The sequence below is a fragment of the Culex pipiens genome, chromosome 2, assembly GCF_016801865.2.
Source record: "Culex pipiens pallens isolate TS chromosome 2, TS_CPP_V2, whole genome shotgun sequence".
In the NCBI taxonomy this organism is placed as follows: domain Eukaryota; kingdom Metazoa; phylum Arthropoda; class Insecta; order Diptera; family Culicidae; genus Culex; species Culex pipiens.
This window is the reverse complement of record NC_068938.1, coordinates 121434086-121447196: the sequence shown is the minus strand read 5'-3', so window position 1 is coordinate 121447196 and position 13111 is coordinate 121434086. Positions and strand designations below refer to the sequence as shown.

The 13111-nt window shown below is 38.2% G+C and overlaps 1 protein-coding gene across 1 annotated transcript in view; it reads right to left on the bottom strand.

Moving 5' to 3' along the window:
• LOC120429313 (uncharacterized) overlaps nucleotides 1–9419 on the bottom strand; it is a 227278-nt gene extending 217859 nt beyond the window's left edge. The window contains exon 1 of the mRNA XM_052707573.1: nucleotides 8869–9419. The gene's annotated coding sequence lies outside the window, so the exon portion shown is untranslated. The remainder of the gene's footprint in view (nucleotides 1–8868) is intronic.
• Nucleotides 9420–13111: the final 3692 nt, after the last annotated feature.

The following is a 13111-nucleotide window of genomic DNA, read 5'->3' as shown; positions in this document are numbered from 1 at the left end:
TATTTCAGTGGGTTGGTTGAATTTGGCGATGCAAAACCATGATTTTTGACATGTCGCAAGTTATATGTGCCAGTTTACAAAAAATGGTCCACTGGAACCGTGTTCCGGATGTTCCGGGAGTCAAGCCATAGTGGAAACATTATGTCCAAACTTTATTTGAGTGTGTTGATTGAATTTGGCGATGCAAAACCATGATTTTTGACATGTCGCAAGTTATATGTGCCAGTTTACAAAAAATGGTCCACTGGAACCGTGTTCCGGATGTTCCAGGGGTCAAGCCATAGTGGCCACATTGTGTCCAAACTTTATTTCAGTGGGTTGGTTGAATTTGGCGATGCAAAACCATGATTTTTGACATGTCGCAAGTTATATGTGCCAGTTTACAAAAAATGGTCCACTGGAACCGTGTTCCGGATGTTCCGGGAGTCAAGCCATAGTGGCCACATTGTGTCCAAACTTTATTTCAGTGGGTTGGTTGAATTTGGCGATGCAAAACCATGATGTTTGATATGTCGCAAGTTATATGTGCCAGTTTACAAAAAATGGTCCACTGGAACCGTGTTCCGGATGTTCCGGGAGTCAAGCCATAGTGGCCACATTGTGTCCAAACTTTTTTTCGGTGGGTTGGTTGAATTTGGCGATACAAAACCATGATTTTTTATATGTGCCAGTTTACAAAAAATGGTCCACTGGAACCGTGTTCCGGATGTTCCAGGGGTCAAGCCATAGTGGCCACATTATGTCCAAACTTTATTTCAGTGGGTTGGTTGAATTTGGCGATGCAAAACCATGATTTTTGACATGTCGCAAGTTATATGTGCCAGTTTACAAAAAATGGTCCACTGGAACCGTGTTCCGGATGTTCCGGGAGTCAAGCCATAGTGGCCACATTGTGTCCAAACTTTATTTCAGTGGGTTGGTTGAATTTGGCGATGCAAAACCATGATTTTTGACATGTCGCAAGTTATATGTGCCAGTTTACAAAAAATGGTCCACTGGAACCGTGTTCCGGATGTTCCGGGAGTCAAGCCATAGTGGCCACATTATGTCCAAACTTTATTTCAGTGGGTTGGTTGAATTTGGCGATGCAAAACCATGATTTTTGACATGTCGCAAGTTATATGTGCCAGTTTACAAAAAATGGTCCACTGGAACCGTGTTCCGGATGTTCCGGGAGTCAAGCCATAGTGGCCACATTGTGTCCAAACTTTATTTCAGTGGGTTGGTTGAATTTGGCGATGCAAAACCATGATTTTTGACATGTCGCAAGTTATATGTGCCAGTTTACAAAAAATGGTCCACTGGAACCGTGTTCCGGATGTTCCAGGGGTCAAGCCATAGTGGCCACATTGTGTCCAAACTTTATTTCAGTGGGTTGGTTGAATTTGGCGATGCAAAACAATGATTTTTGACATGTCGCAAGTCATATGTGCCAGTTTACAAAAAATGGTCTATTGGAACCGTGTTCCGGATGTTCCGGGGGTCAAGCCATAGTGGCCACATTGTGTCCAAACTTTATTTCAGTGGGTTGGTTGACTTTTACGATGCAAAACCATGATTTTTGACGTGTCGCAAGCTATATGTGCAAGTTTCGTATAAATGGTCCTCTGGAACCGTGTTCCGGATGTTCCGGGGGTCAAGCCATAGTGGCCACATTGTGTCCAAACTTTATTTCAGTGGGTTGGTTGACTTTTACGATACAAAACCATGATTTTTGACATGTCGCAAGCTATATGTGCAAGTTTCGTATAAATGGTCCTCTGGAACCGTGTTCCGGATGTTCCGGGGGTCAAGCCATAGTGGCCATACAAGGCCTGTTTATTATTTGGGATCTGTATCTGAATATTTTTTTTTTGTATATTTTTACGAACACAACGAAGGCAAAATGTGACTTGTAATGTGTTATAGTCTTACCCACTCGTGGAACCGGTTCCGAGGGTGGCCAGAACTGGAACCGGTTGCCACACTTGCTAGGATGGTCCAACATTGATCCAAATATGTTTTGGGGCATGTTCTGTTTATTTACAGTAAATTTTGTCAATTTTAATTAATTTTCTGTATGGATGCGGCCGGCCAGTCAAAAAGGTACCCCACTACGATCCGGAATAACTCCGGTGAAAATGGTCCAAACTCGGATTTCTCCCCGGAATCGAAAACTAGACATCTTTCCCGTTCTTTTGACTACCGGATGTCAAGGATTTGGTTAAACAGGTCAAAAATACGGCAGTTTTAAAGATTTTTCGATTCTTCCATTCAGACGTTTAGCTTGTACGGGTTAAATTCTTAAATTCTTAAATTCTTAAATTCTTAAATTCTTAAATTCTTAAATTCTTAAATTCTTAAATTCTTAAATTCTTAAATTCTTAAATTCTTAAATTTTTAAATTCTTAAATTCTTAAATTCTTAAATTCTTAAATTCTTAAATTCTTAAATTCTTAAATTCTTAAATTCTTAAATTCTTAAATTCTTAAATTCTTAAATTCTTAAATTCTTAAATTCTTAAATTCTTAAATTCTTAAATTCTTAAATTCTTAAATTCTTAAATTCTTAAATTCTTAAATTCTTAAATTCTTAAATTCTTAAATTCTTAAATTCTTAAATTCTTAAATTCTTAAATTCTTAAATTCTTAAATTCTTAAATTCTTAAATTCTTAAATTCTTAAATTCTTAAATTCTTAAATTCTTAAATTCTTAAATTCTTAAATTCTTAAATTTTTTAAATTTCTTAATTTTTTTAAATTTCTTTATTCTTAAATTTTCATTCTAGATTTTTTAATTTTGGAAGAAATAGAGTTTTTGATTGTTATAATTTCGAGGTTTTCGTAAATTTGTATTTACGAATTTCTATATTTCCGATTTTTAAAACTTTTGGAATTTCGACTTGTACATTCGTTACGAATTTTAACATTTTTGATCTATGGAATTTATAAAAACGTTTAAAAATTAAAATTATTATTCAATTCTGCATATTTTTAATTTGGGTTTTCCAATTTTCAGATTTTTGTTGAAATTTTCTTTATTATTATTATATATTTAAAATGTTATTTGAAATTTCTGAAATGTTTGTTTTTTTCACATTTTTGAATTTGTTGTTTGGTTGGATTTCAAAATTTCAGATTATTATTGTATTTTCAGTAAGAACATAGATATTTGTATGATTATTGTCAAGTTTAATTTCACTCTGATTTACTTCATTTTGGTCCCGCGAGTGTGGATAAATCGGACAGTGCAGGGGACTCATAATCCAGAGGTAGCTGGTTGGTACTAGCAATAAATTGTTGGTGACACGATGGCCGACATCTATAAAGACAACTTCTTTTTTTACTCCATTTCGACCGAAAAACTAAATCTGTCCTTTTAGTTTCAATATTCTGCTTTCTGAGATTCGGCGGGAATTTTAAATATTATTATCTCCAATACAAAATTATTCAAACGTTTGTAATCATCAGTCGCATTCAAAAAGAAAAATTACAATTCTTTTATTTTTTCAGCAAAACATATTATAAACAAGCACCGCGCGAAGAAACGTCAAACGCAATCTTTCCGTTTCTGTTACTTTTCAGCTGCGTACCGCTTAAGAAAAATCTTTTCGTGACCCTTTCCTTGACCGTTTCTTGGGCGTTTTTTGTATGGAGTTTTGCGTTCCTTCCCATCTGCGTATCAGCCTATATATAATAACCTCTCACCCAAGCACAAAAACAGCGACACAAAAGAAATGAAAACGAGCATGCAAAAACAAGACAGCGCGTCCCCGTGGTCAGCGCACTAATGATGCCATTATTTAATTATAATAACCTCTCACCAAAGCACAAAAACAGCGACACAAAAAAAATGTAAATGAGCATGCAAAAACAAGACAGCGCGTCCCCGTGGTCAGCGCACTAATGATGCCATTATTTAATTATAATAACCTCTCATCCAAGCACACAAACAGCGACACAAAAGAAATGAAAATGAGCATGCAAAAACAAGACAGCGCGTCCCCGTGGTCAGCGCACTAATCAATGTCAAGTACCTATTTTGAGGGGAAAATCATCCGAGCTCGTGTCGGTCGCGAAAAAGGAGGGGAAGTAGCGGGCCGAAAACATATATAAGAAAGTGCGCCATTTTTCAGATCAACATTCACGTCTCAGACGTCGGACCGGCCAGACCAGCAGCAGGAAAGCTCAGCCCAGAGCAGTAGCAGCAGGAGAGAGACCAGAGCAGCAGCAACAGGAGAGAGAGGGACCCGAACTGCAAAAGAAGCGCGCATCGTCTTCTCGTCAGCCAGTTGCCTCTCGATGGCCGGACCGTTTGGATCTTCTAAGGAAGGGGGTGAGGACTGCCCAACTCTTCGGAGTTTCCCTCACTCCCCGTCCCTCGTCTCACCCGAGACGAGTCGGTGAAATGCCTTTAAGGAACAAATTTTGGTCTTCGGGGACGACGGACTGCGCAGCTTTCTGAGGCTGCTCTTGCCCCCAATACCACTTCCACCCCTATATTCTTTTACCAACAATCGTTCGTTCTTCTCTTTCCTTCCTCTCTTTGGTGTTGGTGTTTGAATAAGACTTTCTAGTCAGAAATTTACCAACACATTCAAAGTATGTTTACATGGCAGCTGCGGATATGTTTGCAACAGATGAGCTATCTCTTTCTAGCAAATGTTTTATTGACATGAAATGCGACTTCTAGCTGTTTTTTTTTTTGAACTTCCATCCGATATTTCCCAGGGGCTCTAACAGTTCAAGCGTGGTTCAAGCTCGATCATGCATGATCATGGTTTGCATCAGGACAGGAAACTGTGACGAGGAATTAGTCATTTTCGAGTTTATATTTATTTACTGGGCCTATAAACCCAATTTGTGTTTGGCATGGGTCTTTCCAGTCAACTCACTCGGAATTCAATTCGTTTATGAATTCTGTTTCAGAATTACTTTACTGAGTAAGTTACTTTCCAGAATTATTTTACTGGGTTGGTCATAAGGGTGTGTAAGTTTTGTCGTGTTGGGGGCTCCATCTCCCATTTATGTTCTTATTCCGTAAATCTATTTAAAGTATCTAGCTAATTCTTTAAAATAAAGATATGGAAAACCCTATGTCTACATATCAAAACTTTACGTAGTCTACGCCATTCCGGTTATGTCTGTGACATAACTACTTTGATTTTTCTTCATACAAAATGGTTTCTGTCTATACACAAGTGCTGTGAATGTTTTCGCAAATCTGTATCTATAGCTATCTGAAGCTATACCGATGGTTAGTTCACCCATATAGACCTCCGTTGATCAGGTAGCTATATAGGCCATGACTTCCAGGAGTTCTTGGATACCCAGATTTGAGGATGGCCAGTGTTTTGTGGATGACCCCTTATATAAATGTTTCGTTTATTTGTAAATAATATTAAAAAAGAAAACCCCGTTTTACGCCAAATCCCCGCAATAACGCTCCATCGCCTTGGCATTCTCGATTGCGAGATTCCTACTCGAAACAAGGTGTCCGAAGGCTTGATTGTTGAGGCAATTGCAAACCTCTTTTTACACCTTAGCTTCCATCCACCTCGGGATTCGAACTGACGACCTTTGGATTGTTAGTCCAACTGCCTACCAGCGACTCCACCGAGACAGGACCCAGGGAGACGACTCCTACACCTGGACTGAGCTATCGACCTAACTCTCTAGGTTAGACCGGGGCCAACATTTACTTCCCCGTCGGAAGGCGTGATCAGACAAATCTCGCTTCGAAAAATGCCACCGGGACCGTCTGGGATCGAACCCAGGCCGACTGGGTGAGAGGCAATCACGCTTACCCCTACACCACGCTCCCTCGATTTGCGCTAAAACCTCGAAATAACACTCCGAATTGCGTTCATACTCGGATTGCGACCCCCAAAAAGAGAGCACTTATGAGATTTATTGTACTCAGTTACATAAAAAAAAACTGGTTTGAAAACACTGCAAATATGAAACTTTCCGGAAGTTCCGGATTACCGAAGCTGTTGCCCCCGAATATGCTCCTGGTGGATTGAAAAACCTTCTCCTCAAATGAAATGCAACCGGAAGCAACCCGCCGGTACATTCAATTGCCGCAGTGCCCAGAACCCTCGCCAGAACTAGTTTTACAGATCGGAATCAAAAATTAGCCACCCTTACCTTTCATTTGCGGCCAAAAAAAATTAAATCGGTTAATTTCCATTTTTTGAGCGATTTCCTTCAACGTTCGACATTTCCAAATGTTGATCCAGCAAACAAAACAGCGCGCTGCTGACAGACCGCGGATGAACTTTTCTTTTGTTCTACAAAGGGAATTGGGGGTAAAACGGTCAAATTGCCAAACATTGTTGTTTTAAAATTTGGCCATTCTAGTGCGTTTGAATAATTAAATTTGATGTAATAATGCCTAATTTACTGTAAAAATGAATTACGCATCATCAAAGTAGCGATATTAACGAAAAAATAATTATTTTTCAATTAAACCGAATGACGCAGTGATCATTTAACCCCAATGCACCCCCGAATCTTTTTTCGCGGTGTTCATTCGCTCGCGCCAACTCGCGATCTCCGGGCGATGAACATTTCGCCCAATTTTGTCGCCGGCATCTTTCAATGAGAAGATTAATACACTTTTCCCGATGTTTTTCCGCATATCTTTTTTTTACTTCTTCACACTCAAACTCGTTCAAACAAGAGCGGGAGAGCGTTGGAAACAAAGTTTGACCAACATTCACATACACACACACGCAACCGATTTTTAAACTGAAAAGCAATATCGCGCGCGTTTATTCAAAGTTTTATTTTTGGAACCCCACCACCGACGACGACGACGACTACCACCAGCACCAGCTGAACACATCGATAGAGTTGCAAGAGGTAAATAGCGCCGCGGAGAACGAAAAACGAGAGCAAATCAAACACTTGTTCATAAAGTTTTGCGTGTCGTGCAGGAATTGGCTATTGAGCAGTTCTATAGAGTGAAACGCATCTTTTTTCATTTTTTGACGTAAGACTACATTTTCTTTTCTTGAACTTTGGATGTTTGATCGTCTAACCAAATGATTTCTGGAGTTTTTTTTTGAAAAGGTCCTATAAACAAAATTTTCCATTTTTGCTTTTTGGGTGTTTTTGAATACCCCTGACTCAAGGCGGTTCTAAAAACACCCAAAAAGCAAAAATTTAAAATTTTGTTTATAGGGCCTTTTCAAAAAAAACTCTAGATTTGCTGTTTTTCAGACAAATAAAGATGATCTTTAAGGGTGGCTTGACATTTGTATAAAAAAATTCAAAAATTGTCCAATTCAATCAAAACAGGCGGTAATCAAAAATTTGGTATCAATCTGTGAAGTCCTGACTTTCCGCAAAGCAATTCTTTTTTATGGGAATTCGTGTAGGAAAATATTTTTTTATGCTTTTGATTTTTTTTTTTTGTAATTTCATTGTTTTCTGCCAATTGAAAAAAAAACTAATACAGTAGCGTTCCAACTGAGAATATTTTTTAAAACTATCTCGAAGGATTAAGGATCAAACATCCAAAGTTCATCAAAAGAAAATGTAATCCTACGTCAACAAAAACTAAATGAAAATGCGTTTTATGAATATTACAAAAATCAAATATCAAAAAAGTTGGTATTTCCATAACAATTCCCATGCAAAATTGAAATACTATGCGGAAAGCCGGATCTGGTTAGATTGCTCCCAAATTTTAGGAGGTTGTTATTCTGACCAAAAAATGGCTGTTCTGCATATTGAGGCACCCTGATATCTATATACGGGAGTATTTAATTTTGCATTCATTTCAAATTTTCAGCTGTTCAAAAATATTCATAACTGCTTTTGGCTCATTTTTGAATTAAATAAATACTGTTTTAGTCCATATAAATCTATCAAAAGCTAACTTATTCTATGAAATAATGTTTAAAAAATAATCATATATCATTTTTTAATATTGCAAAAGAGGTCCACCACGAAAACACCAAATCTATAAGTAAATTTCATGTTGTGATATAAATGTAAATATTTTTGCATGTCACTTTTGTACGACCAGCCCATCGTGAGGAAGTGTACAGTAGAAGGTACCTAGAATCACGTGCAATTTGATTTTTTTTACAATTTTGTTGGGAGGTTGTATGGATAATTAGCGCCATATCGTTGCTATTGCATACAACTCAAAAATTTAAATTAAAGGAAAGCTCTATAAATTTTTCATACAAACTTTTCAGCCTTCCAACAAGAATTTAAAAATTACAAATTGCCCTTGATTCTGGGGACATTCAAATGCAAATGAATGAGTAAAAAACTGTCGGTGCACTTTTGTTGGTGTCTTTGTATAGTTGGCTTCTTTTGACATAACCAATTTATATGCAAAGTTTTGGTTTAAAAAAAATCTAGAAAAACTAATGTTCGAAATTGGTATCATTTCTTTAAAAATATCTTTTTAAATTAAAATAACAGAAGCGATGGTGTTTAAAAATTAATATACCTGAAACCAAAAAAATAATCAAAACCTAGCAAACACATTCAAATTCTTGGTGAAGAATAACCAAATTTCGGTAGAAGTCATCTAAATCCAATAGACAACAACAACATAAATATTCTATCTCGTCAACTTGTGATACAATTCAAATACCATTTTTTTAAACAATTTCTTACGATATGTGGATTGGATAAACAAAGTTTCTGTCAAATCAAAAATATGTGATCAAAACATTTCTCGAAACCGCAGAGAACTGCTCAATATTTTCCCCTGCACACACTTCCATCAAACATCACACACTCTTGCACGGGGAGCACGTCCGTCGTTTACCGATTTTGACGAGTTGAAATGCCGAAAGATTTTTCCTGCACTTGCAACGACGCTCAAAAAACTACTCCATTCATAATTTAATCACCCACTCACTCAGTCGGAGAGTTGCACACCAGTTGCACACTTCTGGCTCCCTTCGGGGCACGTGCACCCACCAAATCTGGAAGTCTGAATCTCACCAGCCGAGAGTGACACTCACTCCCAAGTTGGCACCCCGAAAAGCACGGAAATTTTTGCTTGATTTATTCACTTCACCACCACCGTTGCCTGAACGCGTGTAAGAAAAACTTTGTTCAACACGTTTCTGCACGCGCAAACCTGGGGGCCATTCTACAGCATTTTTCAGACACACAGCTTTTCCACAAAATCCAGCGAAAACTTGGACGACCGTCAGTGGAGAAAAATCCGTTTTCTCGTTTGTCTCCTCTTTTTTTTGCCCAAACTTTGCCCGATCACGATTGGGCAATCACCCTGAAGGACACAGATTCTGCCAATGTTGCCACTATGACAACAAATCCAGCCGACCGATTCAGTTACGAGACGAGACGAAAAAACCCCTTTTGGCTACAATCTGTAAACGAGTTTTCCCGCCCGCTCGACGGAGAAGAAAAATAAATCCGAACCGAGGTCAATCCGCGGTAAATCCCCGAGGAAAACTATCGGCTGGCGCGATGGCCTAGAGTGCGATCCACTCCCGGTGGGTAGAATTATGAAAAATACAAATCTCACGCCCCAAGTGTGAGTGTATGTTCATCTCAAAGGAACATTACTGAATCCACCTGTGAGCAGGAATGAAGCTTGCTCACATTTTGCGTGTTTTTTTTAACTTCAATATAATCAAAACAATCAACATCGTATTCTATTAAACTGATAGATCAAAAACAAAACAAAAAACTAACAACGTACACCATCAACACCAATGTGTTCATTCGTTAATTGAAACAATAAATCTCCAACAAGTGTCATAAGTCGACATCTGACTGCTCTGGGTTATTCTGTCAAAGGTCTCTGGTTCGATACCCGTAGTCGAAACTTCTTGTTTTGAGGGATGAACTTTTATTTGCAAATGAACCTCGAGGGCATAATTCTCTCGGTCATCTCGAGCACTTTTATATGTGTCCGTGAGTGGTACCACGATTCTCTCGATTTGAGGCCATTATTCTCTCGGATGATTGCTGTTCTGTTTTGAGTGTAGACTCTGACTCTTGAAGATGCTATAATCGACCGAATTGATTTTTGGTGAATATCCTGCAAAATAATTAAAATTGTAAAATTTTAAATAACTTTTCAGAATCGAGTTTTACAGCTTTGGCATGTTGTACAAAGATGTAGAACATTAAATGTAAAATTTTAATTTCCAATGAGAATCTTACTTTTATATATTAAGATGGAAGTAGCGTACTGTGAAGTACAAACAGTAAGATAATTTGGATTATCATAAATTTTTTTCCGATATTTTTGATACAATCTTCACCTTCAAGTATCAATGGGTAAATATTGACCGATGTTGGTCATTTTACATTGTGTTTGGACGATTGTTTCGTTTTTTTTTTTTCACTGTTATGAATATTTTTGTTTCAAATTCATATTAAACAAATTTTGATTGTTTCCAATCGAAATCTAATAATTTTCAGACTCACTTGTTTTACTGACTGAACTAAATTTAAATTTGTAAAAGTTTTCACTGAATTTACTAAAAGTTTATGTTTATCATTTTCAAGGAATATAATTTAAACTGAACGAGCGATTTAGATAAATTATCTGGTTATTTGCAAAACGTAACAGACATCAAGACCTCCAACACTGATTTTATTTGTTTTCTAAAACAAATCATAGCATCCACTGAAGGACGTACAGATGAACAATTTAAGTTGATTGAAGCTGAATATTTGAGTAATACTCCTTCAATTCACACAGCAGTTGCGTGTGACTTTGTCCTAAAGGATAAGTTTTAGTCCTTGATCACGAAAAAAAAAATCGATGTCTTATTGCAGATTCGAAAAGTACATTAAATTTTCCAAAAAAAATAACAAAGTTTCAAATTTTATTAACAGTTGAATAACGAAAATGTCAGAATTTTTGAAACGATTTTTGTATTCTTTTCGATGAAAAATAGGTTTTTTCGGAATTCGGAGTTACAGAAAAATCAGAAAAGTTTCCAAATGCAATCGAACGATGTATGAGATGTTGAAGTTTTTGATCGAAATGTTCATTCAAATTAGTTACGTTAGGCCATGCAAAGTTTGATAGATTTTTCAATATTATATAACAGTGGTATCAATCTTCAAATGTTAAGCTCTTATCTGTCATTATTCAAAAAAAAGCGCAATCCACTTTGACGACCCCCGGGTCTTTTGTGGTCTCTATTGCAAGTTTCTGCTCATTTCTAGCTGCCGAAGGTTATGTGTGGTGAGTCACCCAAAACCTCAAAAAAAATCAAACCATCCACATTAACGACCCCCAGGTCTTTTGTGGTCTCTATTGCAAGTTTCTGCTCGAACCTAGGAGTCCGAAGGCTTGAATGGGGAGAGCACCCAAACCTCTTTCTACTCCAAGGAACCTTCCACCCCAGTGTTTGAACTGACGACCTTTGGATTGCGAGTCCAACCGCCGCCAGTGATTCCACCGGAGTAGGCTTGGTTTGGTGTGTTGTTTGTACTTATGGCATGGAGACGACTCCTAAACCTGGAATGACTTAACGGCCTAACAACCAAGGCCGGGACCGACATTTTACTTCCTCATCCGATGGAAGGTTGCAGCAGATGGGAATCGAACCCAGAATCATCCGCTTACAAAGCGGACAGCGTAACCATTCGGCCACGCACTGCCAAAACCTCTTTAACGCAAATGGACCGACGTTTTGCATCCCCATCCGATAGAAGGCTAGGAGGATAAGCGGGAATCGAAACCGCCCCCATAGCAACTTAGGGATCGGCAGCCAAAGCCGCTTACCACCGCACCACGAGGCCAGGCTGTCATTATTCAATAGATCTTCAAAACCGATTTTTTTTTATTTAGCTGTTCTCATTTGAAAACATTTAAAACATTTTTCAATTTTCTTGACAAACGTGTCAATCAAATTGTTAGTCTTAATCCTTCATCGATTCCATTATCTTAATTTTTTTTAATAAACTTTTCTCAAATGAATTTCAATTTTCAGCCTCAATGCTCAACTTTAAGTATAGAAAATAATTATTGATTTATTCTTACCTCAAGAAAAATAGCAATAATTTCCAATTTATGAGAATTTTTTTTTGTAGGACTTTTTAGCGATCACGGGCTAAATATACCACAGAAAATATTTTTCAAGCAATAAACTTAATAATCCAAGTGATCTCAAAACCATTCCTCAACAAGAACAACAAACTCCCAAAAATATCACTCCGCACGCGTTGTCCGGCCGACGGCCAATGATGATCGCTCTTCGATGCAAAGACGAACGATCACCGTTGGAGAAGCCAGGCCTGTATGTATGTGAATGTGTCTTTGTGTGCGCGTTAAAGAGCAAACGAGAAGCGTCGGGACGCTGCGTCGCAAGACATGGGCCGGCATTTTCACGTCATCCAAGTAAGCGACGCCGACAGCGGGAGATGTTCGAGTCGATCTTCTCTCTGATGATGGTTGTTTGGGGAGCAGTGCAGACTTGATCGTGGCAGGGTTCTGACCATTGATTGATAGCGTGCTCTGGCAGAGCAGTGTTGCCAGGAAAATAGAATTATTGTTTGCGCTTTTGAGCTGCTGTTCAATTTTATCATCAATAATATTCAAATAAACGTTGCTTGGCAGGTGATATTTCATTTTACAATAAAACTTTCTTACAGCTAGAACTCCTAGCCCTTCCGTAAGATAACGCACATTTCACAGAGCAATTGATGAGGACCACGACTTTCGGTGTAAGGTGAGATAAAGTCGTTAATTTTCATGGAGATCACAAAGTTGACTGCATTGGAGGAGGTTACATTTTGCTCAGGACAAAGATTTGCAAAACGAGGGGCCACCCAAGTGAAAGCAGAGACGGAAATATTATTCATCTTCGCGGGACTTTTCATCGATAGCAGTGGAAACTTTGGCTTTGGCTTGAGCACCGAAGTGAAATTGTCCCATAAATCAGATTATATCGTGGATGTTGATATTTATTTTATAATTAAATTTAAATTCCGAGCCCCGCGCGTTCGCCTTTGACCAACTTCGGAAAAGTGAAGCTCGAGAAGCTTTCGCGGAAGATTCCGTGGCAAGCTGGGAGGGGTGGGCTAATGATTATGACAATCAGGAAAAATTTACTACCTCTACTCATGCTTTGGAGGAGTTTCTATAATTACCATCGTCGACAGCGGAT